Source organism: Vitis vinifera, chromosome 16 (assembly GCF_030704535.1).
Source record: "Vitis vinifera cultivar Pinot Noir 40024 chromosome 16, ASM3070453v1".
In the NCBI taxonomy this organism is placed as follows: domain Eukaryota; kingdom Viridiplantae; phylum Streptophyta; class Magnoliopsida; order Vitales; family Vitaceae; genus Vitis; species Vitis vinifera.
The window spans coordinates 6,114,744-6,139,130 of record NC_081820.1 but is presented as its reverse complement, the minus strand read 5'-3'; the positions used below and the strand labels follow the sequence as shown (position 1 = coordinate 6,139,130).

The 24,387-nt window shown below is 37.3% G+C and overlaps 1 pseudogene; it reads left to right on the top strand.

Moving 5' to 3' along the window:
- Positions 1–1,239: 1,239 nt before the first annotated feature.
- Positions 1,240–13,672, top strand: LOC104882079 (uncharacterized; annotated as a pseudogene).
- The last annotated feature ends 10,715 nt before the right edge of the window (positions 13,673–24,387 follow it).

The following is a 24,387-nucleotide window of genomic DNA, read 5'->3' as shown; positions in this document are numbered from 1 at the left end:
GGAAGCTACGAGTGGAAAAAGGCAAGAGAGTGTGAGACTAATATCATGAAAAAGCCAATTTAAGAGTGAAAACACGTGAGGGAGTGTTGTGATGAATTATTTCTAACATTTTTTTGTAGTTTAAAAAATATGTCTTCTAGGGGCGAAACATCATATAAGGAAGGAGGGTAGGAGTCATCCCTCATGTTGCAGGCTATGCAACAACAATTTGAACGCATGAACGTGGTGTTTAATGATATTTGGGATCGGATGGATAGGTAAGCCGTTGTTATCACTTCTTTGTGTGAGGAGCGTACCCAAAGAGCCCTTAATGCTAGAAAGCAAGGAAAGCGTGCACACGTTGATGATTCTGATGACTACCATGATGATGAGTTTGAAGATGAAGAGGATCAAGCTTCATTGAACCATGAGGGCAGGTTTGGTCCAATGGGAGACAGGCGTGGTAGAGGTTTCCGAATAGCTCCAAGATGGCAAGATGGGACTACTAGAAACCTAGGAAACATCAAAATGAAGATACCATCATTCCAAGGGAAAAATGATCCAAAAGTGTACTTAGAGTGGGAGAAGAAGGTGGAGTTCATCTTTGAGTGCCATAACTACTCCGAGGAGAAAATTGTAAAACTACCTGTGATTGAGTTTACTGACTATGCTATTATATGGTGGGATCAACTTGTGATGAACAGAAGAAGAAACTATGAGAGGCCTATTGAGACATGGGAGGAAATGAAAGCCACCATGAGGAGGCGGTTTGTCCTTAGTCACTACTATAGGGACTTGTATCAGAAATTAAAAAGTCTTACTCAAGGCTATAGGAGCGTGGATGACTATCACAAGGAGATGGAGATTGCCATGATTCGGGTTAATGTAGAGGAGGATAGAGAAGCTACTATGGCAAGGTTTCTGAATATGATGAATCGGGACATTGCCAACGTGGTGAAGTTACAACACTATGTGGAGTTGGAGGACATGGTGCACATGGCAATAAAGGTGGAATGATAGCTTAAAAGGAAAGGAACTCGGTCATTTCAAAATCCCGGCTCCTTTGCTTCATGGAGGCCAAATGGGAGGAAAGATGAAGGGATTGTTTTCAAGTCCAAAACCAAACCGCCAAAAAGGAGAGATGAAGCTCCCAATGTCAACAAAGGTAAAAATGAATCCCAAACTCGTAATCGGGATATTAAGTGTTTTCGTTGTTTGGGAGTAGGTCATATAGCTTCACAATGCCCGAATAAGAGGATCATGATCGCACGTGTTGATGGAGAGGTGGAAATTGAAAGTGAGGAAGATGACGACCTGATGCCATCATTGGAGGATGCTTGTGATGATAATGTGGAGTATCTAGTGGAGGGTGAGTCACTTGTGGCTAGGCTTGCTTTAAGTTCCCAAGTTAAAGAGGATGACATGGAACAACAAAGGGAGAATATTTTTCATACTAGATGCCACATCAACAATAAGGTATGTAGTATGATCATTGATGGGGGGAGCTGTACTAATGTGGCTAGCACTACTTTAGTTGAAAAATAGAATTTACTTACCTTGAAACACCCTAGACCATATAAGTTGCAGTGGTTGAATGATTGTGGAGAGGTTAAGGTAAATAAGCAAGTACTATTTTCTTTTTCAATTGGGAGGTACAAGGATGAAGTACTTTGTGATATTGTTCCAATGCATGCGGGTCACATTTTATTGGGGCGGCCTTGGCAGTTTGACAAAAAGGTCAATCATGACAGGTTCAAGAATAGGTATTCTTTTGTAAAAGACAATAAAACCATTACTTTTGTACCGTTGACTCCACAACAAGTGTATGTAGATCAAATGAAATTGAAAATAAATAATTGATTACTACCAAAAAGTGCTATTTTGTAGACCTAATAATAATGGTTTTAAGCACCTTTGAGTAGTAATCATATTCATTTAACCCAATTAATTCATTAAGGTCCTTAGTAATTGGTTTTAACCATTTTTGTGGCAAGTTTACATGTTTTTATCAGCTTATGAACCAATTCAAGCATGCCAATTGATGGAGGAGCTATTTGGGCGAGTTAAGAAAGGATTTTGGATGATTACAGGCTTGAATTTCAAGTGGAAACACGAGCACAAGCAATGGAGAAGAGGAAAACAGAGTGAAGAAAACAGCTGCAGTCTTCTTTCACACTTTTGGAGCACTTCCCGAAGTCCATTTTCTACATGCTGTATACCATTTGAAAGCTTAGGAAGTCAAGAATCCAACTCTTCAAACCGTGTATGATTTGGAGCTGAAATGAGGAAGATATGGCCTTCGGAAGGCAACTGCATCATGCCAAATGACCAATTTCGCAAGGTGAATTTCACATTGCGAAAATTTCGCAAGGAGATTTTCTTCATGGTGCGAAATTTTGCCATTTCGCAATGTGAATTTCACATTGCGAAAATTTCGCAAGGTGAATTAACTCATGATGCGAAAATATGGCACTTCGCATCATGAGTAATTCACCTTGCGAAAATTTCGCAATGTGCCTTTTACATTGCGAAATTCCTTTGAATCCTCTGTTTCTCCACTCACGCACCACCGACTTCCCAAATATTTTTAGCTTGATATTTTCTCATGTAAATTCCTTTTGTAACCTTGTATTCAGCCGACATAAAGCTTTATCTTGTAATTTTGCTATATATAGAGGTGCACAACACCTCCAACAGAAGAAGGGGGGATATTGGGGGATCGATCCTCTGTACATTAACTTAGAGATATATAAAGCTTTGTTTTTCTCTCTTCTCCCGTTCTTCTCCATTTCTATTTTCTTAGTAGCCAAACAACCTCTAAGGGCTTTTCCTCAGAGGATGATTGGCTAAAACTTTTAGTTTCTCAAAGTATGGATGTTATGTGATGGCTTGGATGCAATCCCATGGAAATTTCTCGCACCTGGAAGGTAAGGTAGTCGTTTTTCATTAATGGTTCATTAATGCAAAGTTTGGTTTTTATTTCCTTTGGACAACTTCCAACGGCCAATACTTGATAAGCTTTTAGATTTCTATCCATTAGTTATCTCCTACGAGCTATTGGAAGGTGAGGTTTTCAATTCCAAGTTTTGCATTAATCCGTTAGAACCAATTTCAATGGCCATTGAAAGGTGAGTTTATCACCTGGAATGACTTTGAGTTGCCAATATTTGGTAAGCTTTTGGCTTTAGACCATTAGTTATCTCTTACGAGCCATTCAAAGGAAGTCTAAGGTGAATAACCATTGATGAAATTCACTACCATCTGTTTTGCCATTTTAAAGGATTAAAACTTGATTTGCTAAATCCATACCGGTTCGGGAAGCAAGCATCACCATAGTTGCAACCCCAACGCGAGAAGCCTATCCTTAGATTTCCAATTTGCATAAGAGCCAGAGCATAGCTATCCTATCTTTGAGAAACTTGTTTTTACACCCTTTTATTTTAGTCTTTAATGTTAGCTTAGATTAGTTTAAATCTTTCTAAAACATTTTCATCTTCTTTTAAAGCTAACATCCATAAGAAAATCACCTATTTTCCTAATTTGAATATCACTTGTGTTTGCGAAAACCCTTCCCAGTGAACGATCCTAGAACCACTATGCTATAGTAGCTTGGCTATTTTAGTAATAGTATTTAAGGTATAAATTTTGTTGATACGCCTTTAAAGTTAAGCTACCATGAGTCGCATCAAATGGCGCCGTTGCCGGGGAAGGTGCCACAAGCACAGTGAAGCAACCATTAAGGGTAACTTGTGATCTTCATCACAAGTTTGGTGAGTTTTCTTATAATTTTTTTTTTTAGTTTAGTTTTTATTTAGTTAAATTTTTTTTTATTCTCTTTTCTTTTATTTTTGTTTTAATTTCAATTTGTGCATTCCTTGTTGGATTCGAGACCAAGAGGGAACCCTGGTACAAGTTGAAAAAAAAAAAAAAAAAAAGAGCCTTAGTTGAATATCATTTTTTTTTAGAAATGGAAATTCCACATGAAGATCAAAGCTCTCATTATGATCATAAGAAGGACAAATTTGCATACTTATCCATGAGGGATCGGATTGAGTTAGGGAAAAGGCATGTTCAACAAAGCCAATGGGGTAGTAAGTATGTCTTGAATGAAGACATGAGCATGAAGGCAAAGCTAGCATCTATGGCTAGAAGGATAGAAGAGTTTGAATTGAGGAATGTGCATACTGAAGCACAACCACAAGCCATGCCAACTTCATTTGAGTATATAAACCATCCCAACCTTACAACCCAACCTCAACCTCAACCATCAATGAGTACATCTTCATTGGAGCAAGCCATTTTGAAGATAAGCAAAGTCATAGAGGACTTTGTAGGTGAGCAACAAAAGATCAACTCTCATCTTAATGAAAAGATTGATAATTTGGAGAGTTCAATAAATATAAGAATGGAGGGGGTTTATAATGATCTATCACTAAGGATAGAAAAAGTTCAAGACTCCATTGAGAAGCTCACCAATCTCGACATAGCAAGGGGGAAAAGGAAGCTTCCTCCTCAACCCCACCACAACCTTCAAGGAACCAATCCAAAAAGATCAAGGAAAGTGTTGAAGATCGACACTTTGGTGGGGGATTGCTATGAAAACTCTATGGACCAACCTTCCATTGAAAATCATAAGGTTCAAGATGATAAAGGGTTACCTGAACCCTTTAAAGCATCCACTTCTCCAGGGAAGAGAAGAGAAATGAATTCCCTTGGACCAAAAGGGAAGGATGCCAATTTTGTTTGGGATCCAGGAGGAATTCAGCATGAAGTGGGTGTGTGAGTGAGGATGAGCTAAATAGTTCATCTTCTTTTTGGGGTACATGCTTTCAGCTTCATTTAAATTCTATGCTTTCTTTAAATTTATGCATGTTTTAATTTGAATTCTTAGCTTTAATTTAGTTTTAATATGTTTTTAAGATGAGTTTTGAAGTGTTCATGCAGGTACGATGCTTGCAAAAATCGAAATGGAGGTGAAACAGAGGAAACAGGGGAGCCAAAATGCATAAGCAAAGCTCTCAGTGAAATTTCGCACCATGAACACACTCAGTGCGAATTTTTCGCACAGTGACAGTGCATGGTGCGAAAAGGAATTTCTATACATTTTGGAAAGCCAAGCCTCCCGGGATGCCATTTTCGCACCTCAATTACCAGTGCGAAAACTTTCGCACCTTGTTTATCTTGGTGCGAAATGATTTTCAAGCTAATTTCTAAAAACAAAGCTCTTGGGAAGGCCTTTTTCTTGAATTCCATGTTTTTCCAAGTTTAAAAATTCATGAATGCATTTCCAAACCTTTTGTTTTCAAACTTGGAAAACACACAGTCGGGCTTCAAAGGAGGTGAACAGTGACTGTGCCAATTTTGGCACTCACTGTTCACTACCTCCTTTGTTTTCCCCTGTTTTAGCCAAAAATCTCCAATTTTAACACCCCTGCAAGCTACATTCAAATGTCATTGCAACTTATATGAATATACCATCATGGCATGGACCCTTTGAGCCTTGTCCTCAGCCGCTCAAAGTGGGGCCCACTCATCATTTTTGTACATATTTAGTATAAATTCTTCTCTCATTCAATTTTTGAATTTTGAAACAGGTGTTCAACCTTCTCAACTCCAAGTCCACATCACATGAGGTACCACTTCCTTCCTCCTTATTTTCGATTCAAACATTGAGGACAATGTTCATCTCGGTTGGGGGGAGAGATGAGGAAGTAAGTATTAGTTTAAATTTTTATCATACTTAGTTAAATTAGCTACTTTTTAAAATTTTTAAAATTTTTGCTTTAAACTCCATGGATATTAAGGATTAACTCTCAAAATTAAATGAGAGAAGTCGAGTTTCAACTTGATTACATGAGTCTTAGAGTTTGTATTATGCTCTTCTAAAAGTTGATAAATTGTTGAAACTCCCATTGCATGCAAACTTATCTCTTCCACCTTAAGCTATTCGCACACACATACATTAGATTCCGGTTATAAGATGTGAAACTATCTCACCCTCTAAGCTTGAGAAATCATAATTTGACACCTTTAACCTCTCTTTAATAGTGTTGGGACACCTCATAAAGACCAATGAGTCTTTGAAAAAATAGAAAAAGAAAAAGAAAAAAAAAAAAAATAGAATAAACTTCTTTTCTTGCCTTGAAACCTGAGCATGGTCCAAAGGGGTGGCGAAAGCCTTTAAAGCCTGGTGCCCTAAGCCTTTATTGGTTGGGAGTCATCGATCCTCTGCTTGTTACATGGGTGAATTAGTTAAGTTTAGTAAGTGAAAAGAATTGTGAATAAGAGGTGCGTTCCTAGCCTATCAAGAGATGGTTAATTTTGCTAAAGCTTAAAGAAAGACTTAGGTTGGGGGGAGATGATAGTTATCCATACTATACTCGGAAGCTAATCACATTAACACTTAGCTTTTAGTGGAAGAATTTGACTTGGATCTTTTGAGAGTGGAAATTCTTTTGATGCTTAAACTTGCATAATATCCATTCTTTGTACTCTATGATCAAGTGAATGCTTTGACAACTCTTATTATAGGTTGAGTTTCACATCTTTATTGATCCATGGATGTCCATCATGCCACTCATATCATTTTTTGGAGTGATTTGCATGATCCCTTTTATGTATATTATTATAGTTTACTTAGTTTTTATCTCCTCCATTGCTAAGGGACTAGCAATGAGTCGGTTGGGGAGTGTGATTACTACCAAAAAGTGCTATTTTGTAGACCTAATAATAATGGTTTTAAGCACCTTTGAGTAGTAATCATATTCATTTAACCCAATTAATTCATTAAGGTCCTTAGTAATTGGTTTTAACCATTTTTGTGGCAAGTTTACATGTTTTTATCAGCTTATGAACCAATTCAAGCATGCCAATTGATGGAGGAGCTATTTGGGCGAGTTAAGCAAGGATTTTGGATGATTACAGGCTTGAATTTCAAGTGGAAACACGAGCACAAGCAATGGAGAAGAGGAAAACAGAGTGAAGAAAACAGCTGCAGTCTTCTTTCACACTTTTGGAGCACTTCCCGAAGTCCATTTTCTACATGCTATATACCATTTGAAAGCTTAGGAAGTCAAGAATCCAACTCTTCAAACCGTGTATGATTTGGAGCTGAAATGAGGAAGATATGGCCTTCGGAAGGCAACTGCATTATGCCAAATGACCAATTTCGCAAGGTGAATTTCACATTGCGAAAATTTCGCAAGGAGATTTTCTTCATGGTGCGAAATTTTGCCATTTCGCAATGTGAATTTCACATTGCGAAAATTTCGCAAGGTGAATTAACTCATGATGCGAAAATATGGCACTTCGCATCATGAGTAATTCACCTTGCGAAAATTTCGCAATGTGCCTTTTACATTGCGAAATTCCTTTGAATCCTCTGTTTCTCCACTCACGCACCACCGACTTCCCAAATATTTTTAGCTTGATATTTTCTCATGTAAATTCCTTTTGTAACCTTGTATTCAGTCGACATAAAGCTTTATCTTGTAATTTTGCTATATATAGAGGTGCACAACACCTCCAACAGAAGAAGGGGGGATATTGGGGGATCGATCCTCTGTACATTAACTTAGAGATATATAAAGCTTTGTTTTTCTCTCTTCTCCCGTTCTTCTCCATTTCTATTTTCTTAGTAGCCAAACAACCTCTGAGGGCTTTTCCTCAGAGGATGATTGGCTAAAACTTTTAGTTTCTCAAAGTATGGATGTTATGTGATGGCTTGGATGCAATCCCATGGAAATTTCTCGCACCTGGAAGGTAAGGTAGTCGTTTTTCATTAATGGTTCATTAATGCAAAGTTTGGTTTTTATTTCCTTTGGACAACTTCCAACGGCCAATACTTGATAAGCTTTTGGATTTCTATCCATTAGTTATCTCCTACGAGCTATTGGAAGGTGAGGTTTTCAATTCCAAGTTTTGCATTAATCCGTTAGAACCAATTTCAATGGCCATTGAAAGGTGAGTTTATCACCTGGAATGACTTTGAGTTGCCAATATTTGGTAAGCTTTTGGCTTTAGACCATTAGTTATCTCTTACGAGCCATTCAAAGGAAGTCTAAGGTGAATAACCATTGATGAAATTCACTACCATCTGTTTTGCCATTTTAAAGGATTAAAACTTGATTTGCTAAATCCATACCGGTTCGGGAAGCAAGCATCACCATAGTTGCAACCCCAACGCGAGAAGCCTATCCTTAGATTTCCAATTTGCATAAGAGCCAGAGCATAGCTATCCTATCTTTGAGAAACTTGTTTTTACACCCTTTTATTTTAGTCTTTAATGTTAGCTTAGATTAGTTTAAATCTTTCTAAAACATTTTCATCTTCTTTTAAAGCTAACATCCATAAGAAAATCACCTATTTTCCTAATTTGAATATCACTTGTGTTTGCGAAAACCCTTCCCAGTGAACGATCCTAGAACCACTATGCTATAGTAGCTTGGCTACTTTAGTAATAGTATTTAAGGTATAAATTTTGTTGATACGCCTTTAAAGTTAAGCTACCATGAGTCGCATCAAGAATGACTTGCAAAAAAATTGTGACACTAAGAGTTCAAAAAAAGATGATGAGAAAGAGAGTGAAACAAAAAAAAAGAGTGAACAGAAAAAAAAAATAAAGGTGAAAAGAAAATAGAGAGTGGAAAAAATGAGAGAAAAACAAAAAAAACAAGGGAGTTTTTATACTAAGGCAAGTGATGTCAAGAATGTTTTTTATACAAACCAGCCTATATTTGTACTCTTGTATAAATATGTATGTTTTAGCACTAACAAACTTGACGAATCTTTGCCTAGTGTTGTTGTTTCTTTGTTGTAGGAATATGAGGATGTGTTTCCTAACGATGTGCCTAGTGAATTGCCACCTATTAGAGGAATAGAGCATCAAATTGATTTTGTGCTAGGTGCGACAATTCCTAACCGACCAGCCTATAAGAGTAATCCGGAGGAGACAACGGAACTTCAAAGGCAAGTTGAGGAGTTGCTAACCAAAGGACATGTGAGAGAGAGCATGAGTCCATGCGCGATGCCAGTGCTGCTTGTGCCTAAGAAGGATGGAACTTGGAGGATGTGTGTTGATTTCAAGGCTATCAACAACATTATGGTAAAGTATAGACATCCCATTCTTAGGCTAGATGACATGTTGGATGAATTGCATGGATCATGTGTTTTTACAAAAATTGATTTGAAAAGTAGGTATCATCAAATTAGGATGAAAGAGGGTGATGAATGGAAAACTGCCTTTAAAACTAAATATGGATTGTATGAGTGGTTGGTAATGCCTTTTGGTCTAACTAATGCGCCAAGTACATTCATGAGGTTAATGAACGATGCATTACGTGCGTTTATAGGCAGATTTGTTGTGGTCTATTTTGATGATATTTTGGTGTATAGTAAGAACTTAGATGAGCATATCAATCATTTGCATTGTGTGCTTATTGTTTTGAGAAAAGAAAAATTATAAGCCAATTTAAAGAAATGTTCCTTTTGCATGGACAAAGTTGTATTTCTTGGTTATGTTGTTAGTGCAAAAGGAATTGAGGTGGATGAGGAAAAGGTGAAGGCTATCAAGGAATGGCCCACACCTATGTCAATCACTGAGGTAAGAAGTTTTCATGGTTTGGCTAGTTTTTATCGCCAATTTGTCAAAGATTTTAGTACACTAGCCGCACTAGTCACTGAAATTGTTAAAAAATTTGTAGGTTTTAAGTAGGGCAGTGAGCAAGATCGTGCATTTATTGAAATTAAATAAAGGTTATGTGGTGCTCCTTTATTAGCATTACCTGATTTTTCTAAAACTTTTGAGATTGAGTGTGATGCCTCAGTAATAGGTATTGGAGCTATTTTGATGTAGGAGAAGCAACCAATAGCCTATTTTAGTGAAAAGCTAAATGGGGCAGCTTTGAACTACCCAAAATATGACAAGGAGCTTTATGCACTGGTGAGAGCATTGGAGACTTGGCAACATTACCTTTGGCCGAAAGAATTTGTTATACATGCCGACCATGAGTCCTTGAAGCACTTAAAAGGACAAGGTAAGTTGAATAGAAGGCATGCCAAGTGGGTCGAATTCATTGAGACCTTCCCTTATGTAATCAAATACAAACAAGGTAAGGAAAATATTGTGGCTGATGCATTATCAAGAAGGTATGCTCTTGTCTCTACTTTAAATGCAAAGTTATTAGGATTTGAATATGTTGAGGAATTGTATGCTAATGACGATGATTTTGCTAATGTGTATGGAGCATGTGAGAAGACAACATTTGGTAAATTCTATAGACTAGTGGGTACTTGTTTAGAGAGAATAGACTTTGTGTGCCTAATAGTTCTATGTGTGAGTTGCTTGTGCGTGAAGCACATGAAGGTGGTTTAATATGTCACTTTGGTGTAAGAGAGACTTTAGACGTATTACATGAACATTTTTTTTGGCCAAAGATGAAACGTGATGTGGAGAGAGCTTGTGTTAGATGCATTACATGTAGGCAGGCCAAATCTAGAGTCTTACCACATGGATCATACACTCCTTTACCTATACCTAGTGCACCTTGGGTCGATATTTCTATGGATTTTGTTTTAGGCTTGCCTAGGTCAAGGAATGGTAGGGATTCAATTTTTGTGGTTGTTGATAGGTTTTCTAAGATGACACATTTCATATCTTGTCATAAAACAGATGATGCAACCCACATTGCTAATTTGTTCTTTAGAGAGATAGTACGACTTCATGGTGTTCCTAGGAGTATTGTGTCTGATCGTGATGTTAAGTTCTTTAGCTATTTTTGGAAAGTCTTGTGGTGAAAGTTTGGAACTAAACTATTGTTTTTGACTACTTGTCACCCCCAAACGGATGGACAAACTGAGGTAGTAAATAGGACTTTATCTACTTTGTTGCGTACTATAATTCAGAAGAACTTGAAAAATTGGGAGGATTGTTTGTCATTCATTGAGTTTGCATATAATCGAAGTGTTCATTCTATTACTAATTCTTCACCATTTGAGATTGTTTATGGTTTTAATCCACTAACTCCTTTGGATTTGCTGCCTTTACAAGTTAATGAAATGACTAGTTTGGATGGTGAAAAGAAGGCTAAGATGGTGAAGAAACTCCATGAAAGTGTACGAAAACATATGGAAAAGAAAAATGAGCAATATGCAACCAAAGCCAACAAGGGTCGTCGACAAGTCATCTTTGAACCGGGCGATTGGGTTTGGGTGCATATGAGAAAAGAAAGATTTCCAACCTGTAGGTGGTCCAAGCTACATCCTAGAGGGGATGGTCTATTTCAAGTCCTTGAGAGAATCAATGATAATGCATAAAAGTTGGATCTTCCAGGTGAGTATAACATTAGTGCTACATTTAATGTTTCTGATCTTTCTCCTTTTGATGTAGGGGATGATTCGAGGACGAATCCTTTTGAAGAGAAGGAGAATGATGAGAATCAACAAGCAATAAAGGATCCATTGCATGTTCCAATTAGGCCTATTACTAAAGCAAGATCTAAGAAGATCAAAGAAGCACTTAATGGGCTAATTCAAGAGATTTGGGTTGATTCTAACGCAGGACATTCCAAGCTTGGCCCAAAGGAAGATGAAGGTGTCATAAATTTAATCCAAGTTATTAAGGGCTAATCTGGCCTGATTGGGCGTGATTTATGACGTGGATTAATGATTGGTTGACTTTCCAGCTTCATATAGAAGTCATGTCAGTTATTGATATTTTGAAAGAGTTAGATCAAGATGAAGCAATCAATGACATTGGAATTGATGACTTAGGAGCCGAGCTTCTCATACTCATTGTGGACCCGCATTTTTCACGTGCGTCCCCACTCGATCGGCGAGACTCGCTTTTTATTTGTGAAAAATTAATTTTAAAAAAAGTTGGAGTCGCCACCTATTTTATTTTTATTTTAAAGGGAAAATAAAACAAGAAAGAAAAACCCTAAAATGTGACTCCATAATTTTTGGGAAAAGCATGTCTTTGAAAAACCCGAGTCTAAGTCCGGGGATCAGGTTACTTATTGGGAAGGTACCTTTAAAAGGTAGCACCCCTCTAAGCCCTACAAAGGTCTCTACTGACAAAGTTAAGGGAAGTGTGGCAATTAATCCGTTAATTATAGATACCTACATAGGCTAGGTGATTTTAGAGAGTGGCATGCCAAACACAATCAAATTGCAATAAAGGAGAGTTAGGGCGCGTACCTGAATGACTCCTCAAGCGATATCATAAAACATAAGAGATTAGTTTGGGAATATGACACATTACATGTATCTTCATCAAATATGATCATACAATCAAACAAATATCAAAACAATCAAGTATGACGCCAAACATGGTCATGGCTCATGATAACGTACACATTCATAGAATTCTGGAGTTGAAGAGTAGAAAGAGCGTACCTGGATAGCAAGCTAGTACTCCTCTATGGGAAACAAGAGCATCTCAACAATAAATATTAAGTGAATTCAAGTATTTCATCAAGAAGAATCAAAAATCAACATATCAAGTAAACAATATTGAAGTAGGTATCATGAATGTCGGGCCCCCACCAAAGCCCTAATTAATTTTGCATGAGTTGGTTCCATGAATTCCATTGTTTGGAATCATGAATTTTATTCATGCTTGTTGAAAATCAAGAAAATCATGAAAATAGTTAAAAATCAGATAAAACAGTGAAAGTGCATGCCCGAAGGAAAATGGCAGCAAATAGTATGTTAAAATTGGGATTTTATACCTAGATGTTCCTAAGATGGATTTTTTCAAAGCTGGGAATGTTTAGTTGGACAATGGTTCAAAAATTCAATTCAAAACAATAAGTTCCCAATCAAAGAAGTAAATAGAGGAGAAGGTGTGTATAGCAAGGTTGCCATGATTGAGTGGTACCTGGGAATAAGATTTGAGACCGTCTTGCTGATGTTGAATCCCAAAATACATTCTGCCCTCCTTTAGCACTTTTCGTGGCTCTCTATTGTTCAAAGATGTAGCTGTAGCAAAGGCTTCAGTTTCTGAATCGGAATACTGCTGTGTTTGAAGTAGACTTTCGTTTTTATTTGGTATTATTGATGTGGCCATTAAAATTGTCTTGATGTCAGCGAGGATCTACTAAAGATCTTTCTTGGCGCCTCTAGCTCTGTGAGATATCTCAAGGTGTAGCTCGAAAGACTCATATTCTGAGATCTTATTACCAGTGGTGTTTGCTTGGCTTGCTTCTTTTAACTATTTACATGGACAAAACTGAAGTCTAATGCAGTGTTTCAATCTACAAATGGTTGTTTCACCTCCAGCTTCTCACTTGCTGATGTCAATAATAACGACAGTATCTTGACTTCAACCACTTCGAGTTCCAGCAAAGACTTTGTTCTGAAGGACCCCAATCCGAAATTCTAAAGTACTGATGCCCTCTGCCATTTTTCAGCTGCTCTCTGTCTCTGCTTTTCTAAAAACCTACTCAGCTATGTCTGTTCTGCTCTAAGACATGAAATTTATGCTTCAAGGACATTTGCTCTGGATAAGGTTTGCAACAAGCGTTCATTTACAGATCTCTTGTTTTTCTCAGCAGTCACAGTTTTAGCCTCCGCCTCCTATAGTCGAGAGTTCAGAGATCTTTCAACAGTAGCACAAGCTTCTGCTCTTCTGGCTGTTGTCTCCTGCATAACTTCAATTTGCCTTAAAAGAGGCCTAGAAGATTCAGGAACTTAAGTGATCAACTCTTTACGTTGACGTTCACCAGCTTAATAACGCTTTTAAAGATCCTCAATGTCTCTACAGAACCAATCCTCTCTAAACACAGCCTGTTGCTCTGTTTAGCGTTTGCCTCAGTTCTTCAAATGGCCTGAACCGGTGTGGCTTCACGTTCCTCAGCTTCTCTTAGACGAGTTTCTGGTTCAGTTCTGGCTTCACTGTTAACCCATGCCTCAACTAATGCTTCAGTCAGTAAGATTCAGCAACTTCTTCGCGTGAAACTTTCTTGCTATCGATTCTGTTGCATGACAGGGCGTCTTGAGAAAACCCCACTCATCTCCTTGTTTGTATTCTCACATGTCTTAGCTGGAAATTGAAACACCAATTATAAGGTTTCTTCAAGCTTCATGTTGTCAACCTCTTCAGCCTGTGGTCTAGTTTCAGTTATGGCATTTGTTTGTAGTGTCCTATTTTTCCGAATTAGCCTCAAAGATATTCACAAGCTTGTCCTCCAACTGTACTTCCTGTGAGCTTGACTCTTCTGTTTCTCTTTTCATTTCTACGTTGAATTGATCAAAGCAGTTTGGCGGGATGTCTTCAACATTTGTGCTAGTAAGCATTTTTAGCATGGTTGACACAGCTAAGATAATCACCACCTTGCAAACTGATTTCCGAAGCACAAAGTAGCAGCTGGAATTTGCGGTATTGGCAACATGTATCCCTCTTTAAATATAAGTGATTGGGAATAACCATAAAATTTAGCTGCTCAATTACTGTACGAAAATGTCTTAGAGATCTCTCTTCATGTGCCTTCTGTAGAAAATTAAGTATCAACAAGTAACGCGCATTATGGTTCCAAGACTCTCTATGTAACTACTTTTGTAGCTGTGGTATTGCCTCTGGTCTACTCATGCACCAGTATCTGCATGTTGGGAAAGAGAATTTCTGGACGAATTGATTGCTGCAGAATACAGAGAGCACCATTCTTTCCATGACCCGAACAACACATCAGTTCAAAATTACTTTGTTTAACAATGCCAGTTGCTTTTAGGTCAGCATTAATTCGAAGACCATAGGCGAAGTCTTTCAACGGGCCAACATTGATGAGTGAATCGTTCACTGAAAAATGAAAATGTCTTCTGTGACGTTTCTGTGCTATTTGGAGCAGAACCATACAATGGCAGCTTATCACCATTGACCATATCTTGCGAAGCATCAGAAGAGGACCTGCGCGATCGCTTTGCTGAAGGCACATCACCTTCAATATCTCCAACCTTTTTCTCCACACTAGAAGACGGTATGGAAGTAAATTGCACAAGCAAACTATCTCCCAACTGACTGCCTAGAAAAGATAATGAACTTCCAATAGCAGCAATTCCCGAAGTAAACACTGATGCCCCAGACTTCTAGTTATCCACCTCCACAGAAACTTGATCTTGACATCCAGAGTTAAGAATGAATCTTGGACAAGAAATTGAATTAGCAACCTGGTGTAATGCATTTTCTTTTGTTTCTGAATTTTTCACAGTGCATTTTAAAGACATTTGGCCACTTGTATCTGCATCATTATTTTCCCCCTCTTCTCACATTCAAACTAGTTTCAGATAACAAAAGTTCTTTCCCTTCAGTTTTGTCTTTCAATAGAGCAAATATGATAAGATTCTCAACAGTCTGATGGCCAGCAAACGTCTCCAGAATTCCCCTCTTTCGTCTTGCTTTGAATTCCAATCATCAGTCTCTACCGATGAAGCATGAGCCCTATTAACTGTAAAGCAATTTTCTGGTAGCTGTAAAGGAAGTCAAAACTGATTGAACCGTCCTATGTCCCTTATGAGCAGATTTTCCATAACAAGGTTATGAGAATCCTCTGTACTGCTAGTAACTTCAAAGCCTTCACGCTCTCCTTGGCAATGACTTCTGATTCACTTCAAAATTATCACATACTTCTAAGCATTCGAAGCATGAATTGTGACCTTCAAAACCCTTATCATGACAAAGATCACCATCCCCATTGTTACCTCTTTCACTGCACATCCCATTTAATAATTAGTGTCGTCAACCTTCGCCACTGTCATGACCTTACCTCGTCAATTTTACTAGTACCAGAGTAGCTTCCATCTTGATAAGTGGAAAGGAAGAATATATTTGAGCCATCATAGAATCATCATTTGTTCCATCCCCATGATGAACATCAAAATCAATGACTAGCACACGCTTTAATTCATGTACAGCTGGGCATAACAAGCTGCAATGGCCACATTTCCAAAACACGAAAGTCCATAGGACACTTTGAAGTATCATGACTTGAAGATCTTATCAATGCAAAACCCATTGGTGGGTCCTGGCTGTTCTTTGATGCTGCTACGTGCTAGGTCCAGGCATTACTACTGAATCAACTAAGGTAATTCCTGCTCCAGCTGCAAGTAGTGGCAGTAGCATATGTTGGTCCAGAGCCATCAATGTAAATAGTTCCCTTCTGTGAAGCCCAATCCATATACCCTCAGTATCCTCAAACTCTGCCTGTGGATTAGATAACCTGTTCTTTCCAAGCAGTAAATAGAGGTTCTCCCAGGAATCGGGGAAAGGTTCTTTAACAACTAAACTTCTTACACAGTGGTACAGAGCAAGGAACTCATCACCAACTCATATTGCCAATACCAACAACTGATTTTGGGGGTTTCCACTATCTGGCCAAATCATTGTTGCTTCTCAGTAATAGGTAGAAGCAACTGACCAATTGCGACTCTGAACATCAGGTTTTTCATAAAGCTCTCTGCATCTAGCAAGATCCCCAAGACAAACAAAAACAAAAATCTTGCATTTTTATTGGTAGAACAGAATTATAGATCTCAGACTTTCTATAGAACAGTGGCTCCTCTGGACGCCCATTACATCTTTATTTTCTTGATCAAGTCTTGGTAAAATTCAGTAGCTTCCAACAGAAACAATTTAAATCTTTCTAAATACTTGTCATTGTTGTTTTGTGTATTAGCAACATTCTGAGGCATACCAGTTTTAAAGCAGTTAAGATACGTATGACGGAGCTTTGGAGCCTGCACCTTTACCTCAACTTTCATCGTAGAAGTACCATCTTGCCCCTTGCTACTTCACTGTCGATTGGAATAAAGCCCGAGCAGAGAAGATTGTAGCATGCTGCATAATTGCTGAAAATGAGAAGAGCATTTCAAACCCATCATGATGAAAGGCACGGAAACGAATGCACTTCATGATGCTTTGCACATCTGGACTGTCAAAGGATGGCAGATCTCAAGACTTAGAATTGATGGAACTTGAAAGGAAGGCTAATACCAACTGGGGAAAACAAACCTACAGGAAAGAAACAGCAGCAAACCAGGTGGATGATGCATGGTCTTCAAGGTTGTAAGGGAACTCAACAAAAGTAGCTATTGCTCTAATTATCTTTTCAACCCAGTCCACTTGATCCAGTGCATTCTTTGCCTAACACTAAACTCAATAAGCACTCTTAAATCCAACCAGGATTTCATGGTTGTCCCTGTAATTAGGGTGCAGGGCATATACTATGTCAACAGATACAAGTAAACTCCTCTGAATTATTATTTGAAGCAGCTTATAATCAGAACTGGAGGAGTTAGTGATCCGTAATAATGCATCCAAGATGACATTCCGGAGCTGCTAATCCAAGAGTGACGACAAATTTTCCTCTATAAGACTCTGCCACTATGTACAGAGGACTCTGCTGGAGGCTCTCATTCCTCGTTGAAAATCTCCTTCAACAATGTTGCCAAATCAACTACAGCCCCTACATCAGTCTTCACCAACAACTTTGTATCCTCCATGAGGCTGTATCCTGTTCCAACCGGGTTAACCACAAACAACATATCTGCTCTTCTCTTCATTCCCGCACTTAATACATATTATTGTCGCCGCATTTAGCTGGACCTCATCAGCCGAAACAAGCATCCGGAAAATAAACTCAACTCCTCCACAAAATCCCTTTATTTCCCATACACGTTTATCATTGCAGTCTGGAAAACCAACATTCCTTGTCATTGGCATTTCTTCAAACAACTCTCGTGCTCCTCAATTTGCCCTCAATTTATATACCCTGAACTGGTGGAATTTCGAGAAGCCATATCTCTGATCTCCATATGAATCCACAAATTTACATGACTGCCACCAACCTTAACAAGTGCATAGACGGCTGACAAGCCACTTGGACATGATTATTCGGAAGAATCTCCTCTGGGTCTTATATTGTGATAGTAGTTCCAGAATTTTGAAGCGTTTGACCTCTTTACTGAAACTCATGACTGTATGCCCATGCTTTAGAGTCACCCCCATATGAAAAGCTGATGGTCGTGTGATGGGTAGGAAGAAAAGGCAAAACAGATATGGTAGAGAGTAGAGGAAACAATGGGAAAACAGACATGAGAGATTAAAAGAAAATAAAAACCACATCTCATGATTTTTCAATAGGCTCAGGTTAGTGGGAACAAGCATGGAGTTATATGCTTCCGAAGACATTAATGACATCCAAAATCAAAACAAGGCAAACAGGCAAGTAACCAATCTCAACAAAGCAAATTGTGGCCCTTTTCGTCCACACAAAAATCAACAGGACAATTAAATATTCAGGAATCGAACACACAGAAAAATCGAGTATGAATAAGAATTCTAAGAGTAACAAGAAGCATACCTGGATAGCCTTGGTTGCAATTGCTCTTCTCCGTTTCCTCTGTTCTTCTCCCCCAAAAATCCTCCAATGCATGCTCTTACCCAAAAAGAATCTCCTCTCACAATCCAGAAAAGCTCTCCTTTTTCCTTCCTCTCAAAAAAATCTCCTCCAATGCGTCGTCCTCCCTCCCTCTTTTCCTCTTTCACGCATCTATATATATATATCACCTCCCAAATCCTAAATCTGCTCCCGAAAGGAAAATCCCCTATTTTTTCTCTTCTTTTCTCCTTATCCTTTTTTCAATCCTCCAATTCAAAAGCAATCTTCCCAATTTCAAATTCCTCTCCAAAACCTTTCAAGGAGAGTCCCACTTTCCTTAAACTCCAATGGTAAGTTTCCTTGCAAAAAAAACATGAAATTTTAGAAGTTAAATAATTGCATTAATAGATAAATAGGTAAATAAATTAGAAAATGGTAAAAATAATAAATAAATAAATAAGTTAAGGAAAATAATATAAAGAGGAAAATAAAATAAAATAAAATAAAAATAAACAAATTAACAAAAAATGGGCCCTACGAGCGATGCAAACATGCAAGTCATATAAGTCACACTAAAAATATCCGAATGGGCCAAGTGTGCCTAAACGGGCCTATGATGAGACTAAGCGGACCTAGGGTGGTGCCTAATGGGCCAAGTGTATCTAAAGGCTATCCTAAAAAAACAAGAAAAGCCTAAGTCTAAATTAGGGCTGCCAAGGGTCACAATAAGGGATCAAATAATCCCTCAACCAAAGTCTCCAAGGTGACTCAGAAAAAGGTAAGTGGTGAGTAGTACTGGGCCACCAAGGAACTACTGTGGAGCACTGAAGACGAACTTAAAGACATGTGTTAAAGGGACAAAATTGAGGGTCTACACTCATACAATTGCATCTAGTCTAAATAGAATGGAATGTTCATCACAATCTTGTAAGAAAAGAGCAAAGAATGATGACACGATTTTAATTGATGTAAAGACAAGGATATGCAATGCACTAGAGAGCCTTGTTGCTAACTTCAACCAACAAACAAAAAGGGAAGATAAAGTGGTTGGTGAGTTGTAGAAATATCCCAATCTTAGTAGGTTGGACTTATTGAAATTAAGTCAAATTATTATGAACGACCTAATGAAAGTCAAACTTTTGTTCAATTTCAATGAAAATCTCAAGGTTGAACCCCATGAATTTCCATGTTGTATCCTTGTTGGTTTATCGTCTTTAGGTTGGATTGATAGAAATTTTAGGTCGGATATTTTGTTCTATCAATTTCCTATAAACCTTTTATTGTTTTGTTGGATTAATTTGGGTGGATACACTAGTTGTGGATTTTAATATTAGATATGGTACTTCTATTGAGAACTAGAATGAAGTTTGTGTTCTTTTATTTCCTCTTTTGCAAATAGGAAACAAGTATTTGCTAGTTTTGAGAATTTAAATATTCTTATATATTTTTTCTTTTTTCTTTTTTTAAAGTAAAATATAATTCTATAGCTTCTTTTACATGACAAATTATTCAAAATTTTGATAAAAGAATAAATGAATATTTGCATATTTTAAGGTTATGGACTTTATTAGATATGATACTTATTGAAAATTAGAATGACGCTTAGATTCTAACCTTAGATTCTTAAGTTCATCCAAACATTAGAAATTGAATCACCAAATTCATTCTCATTCAACAAGAAATAGGAATGTAAACAAAATATCTATTCTCATTCCCTATTCCACGTACCAAACACCCTAAAGTGGAAATGGAGATATGATCCTATGCCCTTGGCTTCACCTTAGAAAACTTGACTCCTATCTTGAGAAGTTGTAAGCTACATGTGATTAGTAAAAGACTTCAATATGCCTCCCTCATATTTACTATATAAGGATAAGGTTTCCTTATGACTCCAATGTACTAAGTTGTGGTTGTATGCCGATGATGACTCTATCTTGAGAATTAGTAAGCTACATGTGATTAGTAAAAAATTCAACTCATCCTTCAATCCCTTCAGTTGAAGAGTGGTGCACATAAATATTCAAGGGATTAGAGCAATTTCAAAAATAAGAATATTAAATTTTATCTTATTAGCATTTTTCTTAAAAAAAAAATTAAAATTTTGAATTGGAAATGGATCCATATTGAAATTAATTTGGCATTTCTGAACAAGCCATAGAAATAAAATCATCTAGTCATGTGAAGGATTCTAAGTAAGTTCATGCTTTTGCTTGGGAAAAAGGGAAAAACTTATCACTAGCTTTGCATAACGACATTAATAAATGCCACTAAGAATAGGAAAAGTGGCATCATCAAACCCATTGTAAGTTCTTTATAGATGAAGAATTGTATTTCTTGATCTATATAAATATATACCATGGGAACTCGACAAAATTTTAAAAACTGGGCCATGCCCCTTAAGCCAAGTAAAGTTTAGCTTTATTCAAATGTGACTTGGTCATGAGTTAGTCGGCCTTGTGGTTAGCCCAATAAATTAATCGGTTGAGTCCATTTTTTTAAGGCTTCAAAGAAATATTATTTTGACTATAAAAACCATTATTTTTAGAACTGGATCGGTCATTGAACCGAAAAAGCTACCGGTTCATGGTTCACTGGTCGGACCGACAGTCGAACAGCGGTCGAACCGATGACGTCATAAATATATAATTTATAAATTATTAAAATTTAAAATAATTATAAAAATAATAATTTATATACTATTTAAAAATTAAAATTTTAGTTGAAAATCAAAAAATTAGTTTCAAATTTAAAATTTAAATTAAAATCATAATTTTAATTTAAAATTTAAAATTTTAAAATTCATTTTTAAATAAAAAACTTATTTTAAAATCAGAAATTGATTTAAAATTGTAATTTTTATTAATTGAAATTAAAATCATAAGTTTTAAACATGAAGTAAAAAAATAATAAATATAAAAATAAATAAATAATATAGAGATGAAATAAAAAATAATTAAAAAATAAATAAATCTGGAAGAAGGGATGAGAGGGTCAGGCAAAAAGGGGCTACTTTTTCTAGTGGGGGAGAGGGGGGTTCCAGTAGGGGTCGCTAGGAGGAGGGCTTTTCCCCCGGTAGCAGCAGCACGAGGTGGGGGAGTTTTCCTCCATCAACAGCAGCACGAGGTGGAGGGTTTGGGAGGAGCGAGGTTGGCTTTTTTGGCGCGGGGTGTGGGCGAGGGTTCCTGGGAGTCGCATGGGGGTGTTCCAACGAGCAAAAAATGGAACCTTTTCTAGTGGGAGTGGGGGCGGGGGTTCCAGCGGGGTCATGGAAGGATGGGGTTTCCAGCGCGAGGGTGGGTTCCGACGGGCAAAAAGGGGAAGCTTTTCTTTTCCATCACAGGGGTGTTGCCGGCGAGGAATGACAATAATGGGAGGAAAAATTAATTTTAATCGAACCGACCAATTCAAATAGAACCCGACGGTTCGTCCGATTTACCAGTTGGACCGTCGGTTCAAGCGGTCTAACCCCGATTCAATACCATTTTGGTCTAATTGGTCGGACCAAACCGGAACTGTGACCGGTCAACGGTCGGATAGGCCGGTCGGTCCAATTTTTAAAACCATGATAAAAACTCGAAATACTTTTAAAAATCATGATAGATCCCTTTGGACTTACAATCAGATTCCTTTCTTGTTCAGGATAAAGTTTAGTTCTATTCAAACGTTAACTTGGTCATGAGTTAGCCTAATGAATTAACTTAGGAAATTTTTTAATTGAAAATAATTAGTTTTATATTTAGTTATTTTTATTATTATTATGAAATTAAAAGCATTTTTTTTTCTAATATATATATATATATATGCTTTGTTGTGGTTTTACATTGATGATGACCCGGCCGGCCAAATGTGAAGTGAAAAAAAAAAAAAATCAAAGATTTTGGGTCGTTGATTGTGACACCAATGCATAGACAAGTCAAATGGCAAGAAAGTTGATCTCTAAGATGGCTTAGCCCATTGGGGTTTAATTTTGCCTTCTGAAACTTGTGGATGCCCCAAACCAAAGCAACTTCTCTCTCTGCATCTGAATTTATGATGCTGAAACAAGCAAAACTTGTGGGAGTAGGCCTCATAACACTCCTCCATGTCCGTTTTCTTTCATTTTGCGCTGCTAGTGAAAATCAGCCCTGCAGGCCCTCTTCTTGTGGAGATATTCAAAACATCAGCAACCCATTTCGATTAAAAGGTGACCCGCTTGGCTGTGGTCATCCTGATCCTACATACGAATTGGTTTGTGAAAACAACCGTACAATCTTATATGGGAAATACCATGTTGCGGAGATCAACTACCATAACTATACCATCAGAGTTGTAGTTGCTGGGCTAGAGAAAAGCAACTGTTTCTCCCTTCCACTCTATTCCTTGACAATAGGTCAACTAGATAGATATAAATATCCTGATGAACTGGATACTGTAGTTTTGATGAACTGCGCAAGACCAATCTTTGATCATAACTACATTCCTGTTGTTCCCTGCAACCGCACCAATGCTACTTTCTCTTCCTCACAACCATATGTTTATGCGCTAGTTGGAGGCTCCAAGCAGGTGAGAGATCTTCCGTATTCGTGCACCATTGGCATGACTGTTGTTACTGGCAATTTGAAGGCTGTTTCAGAGCCCAGCAATCTTTCAAGCTCAGATTTGCAAGAAAAGCTGCTTATGGGGCTCCAGCTTTCATTTTTGGGCTTCCGCTGTCATGAATGCAAAGTGAAAGGCAGATGGTGTATGCCAAATTTCAGCAACAACACTATACAATGCCATGATCATGATGGAAGAAACTGTGAGTGCTGAAAATTTTCAAATCAAATGACTGATGATCACTAATATCAATTTTAAAACAAAAAAGAAAAAAATAATAATTGGAAATCCAACCATACATTGCAATTATAAGTAATTAGGATTACTAAACACAATCTTATGTTTGCTAAGGGTCTTCAATTTCTATAACTAATTTCAGTTGCTTGATTTAATCATGCAGGGCTTAATAAGTTGAAAAATTTACTGGTGCCAGTGATTGCGTTTTTTAGTAAGGCCTTTCGGAGTTTCTTTTATCGTCTTTCATTTTTAGCTTTTGACAACTTCCATTTATTTCTTTCTTCTTATATCTTTCCCATTTTGAATTTTTTATCTTCTCTTGTTAACAGTTAATACAATTAGAAGTCCCTATACAACCCAAGGTCATCCTTAATAGTTCCAATTATCTCCTTTCTTTTTTGCTGTAAGTGAAGTGTTGTTTCACATTATTTTTCATTTCTAGTAATAATGCTTTCCATCCTCTATAGCTAAAAGTACTGCTATTTACTGGTTTTAATCATTCAGGACGTAAAGATACTCTTGAACGCTCTGGGTATTCTGGGACTGTTGGAATTGGTACGGCTTTGATAGTTCCTTCCGTCGTCTTCCATGATTTACAAATTGAACTTTCCATCATCATTCTTCCTATTTTCAATGTTGTTTCTTCTTTTTCTCTAATAATAACAATCCCTCTTTAATTTGCCTTATTTCTAATTTAGCTTATGTTTTCTCTCTTATCAGGTGCCTGGTTTCTTGAAAAGACTGGTAATACTTCCAAGTTCCAATTCTTACTTTGTTGTAGAATGAACATGATCAGTATTTTGTTTATCATCCGAATAATTCTTGCTTTCAAGATTGCAGATTGCAAAATTCTTTTGCTTGAATAGAGGGTTTCTCTTTGTTCAGTTGATCAAAATTGGATTAGAATTGAAATTTCAGTTCTATGAAACTCAAAATTTTACTTTTTCCATGGAATTATCTTTTTGAATTTGAAAGAATTTCATTTAATCCAAGTCCATGGAATATAATGAATTCAAGATACTGAAAATTGAAATTTTTTGCAAGCAAATGCATCTAATTTCCTCTCCCATTGAAACAAATGTATTTGTTTGATTTGATAACTAAATGCCTATGATTATAAACTCTAAAATATTCGTTTTTTTTTCATGTTGATCTATTAGTCATGATAATCATCGGAGGACGCTTCGTACTCGGGACATCTTGTCTTTTGGGCTATTTAATCTAC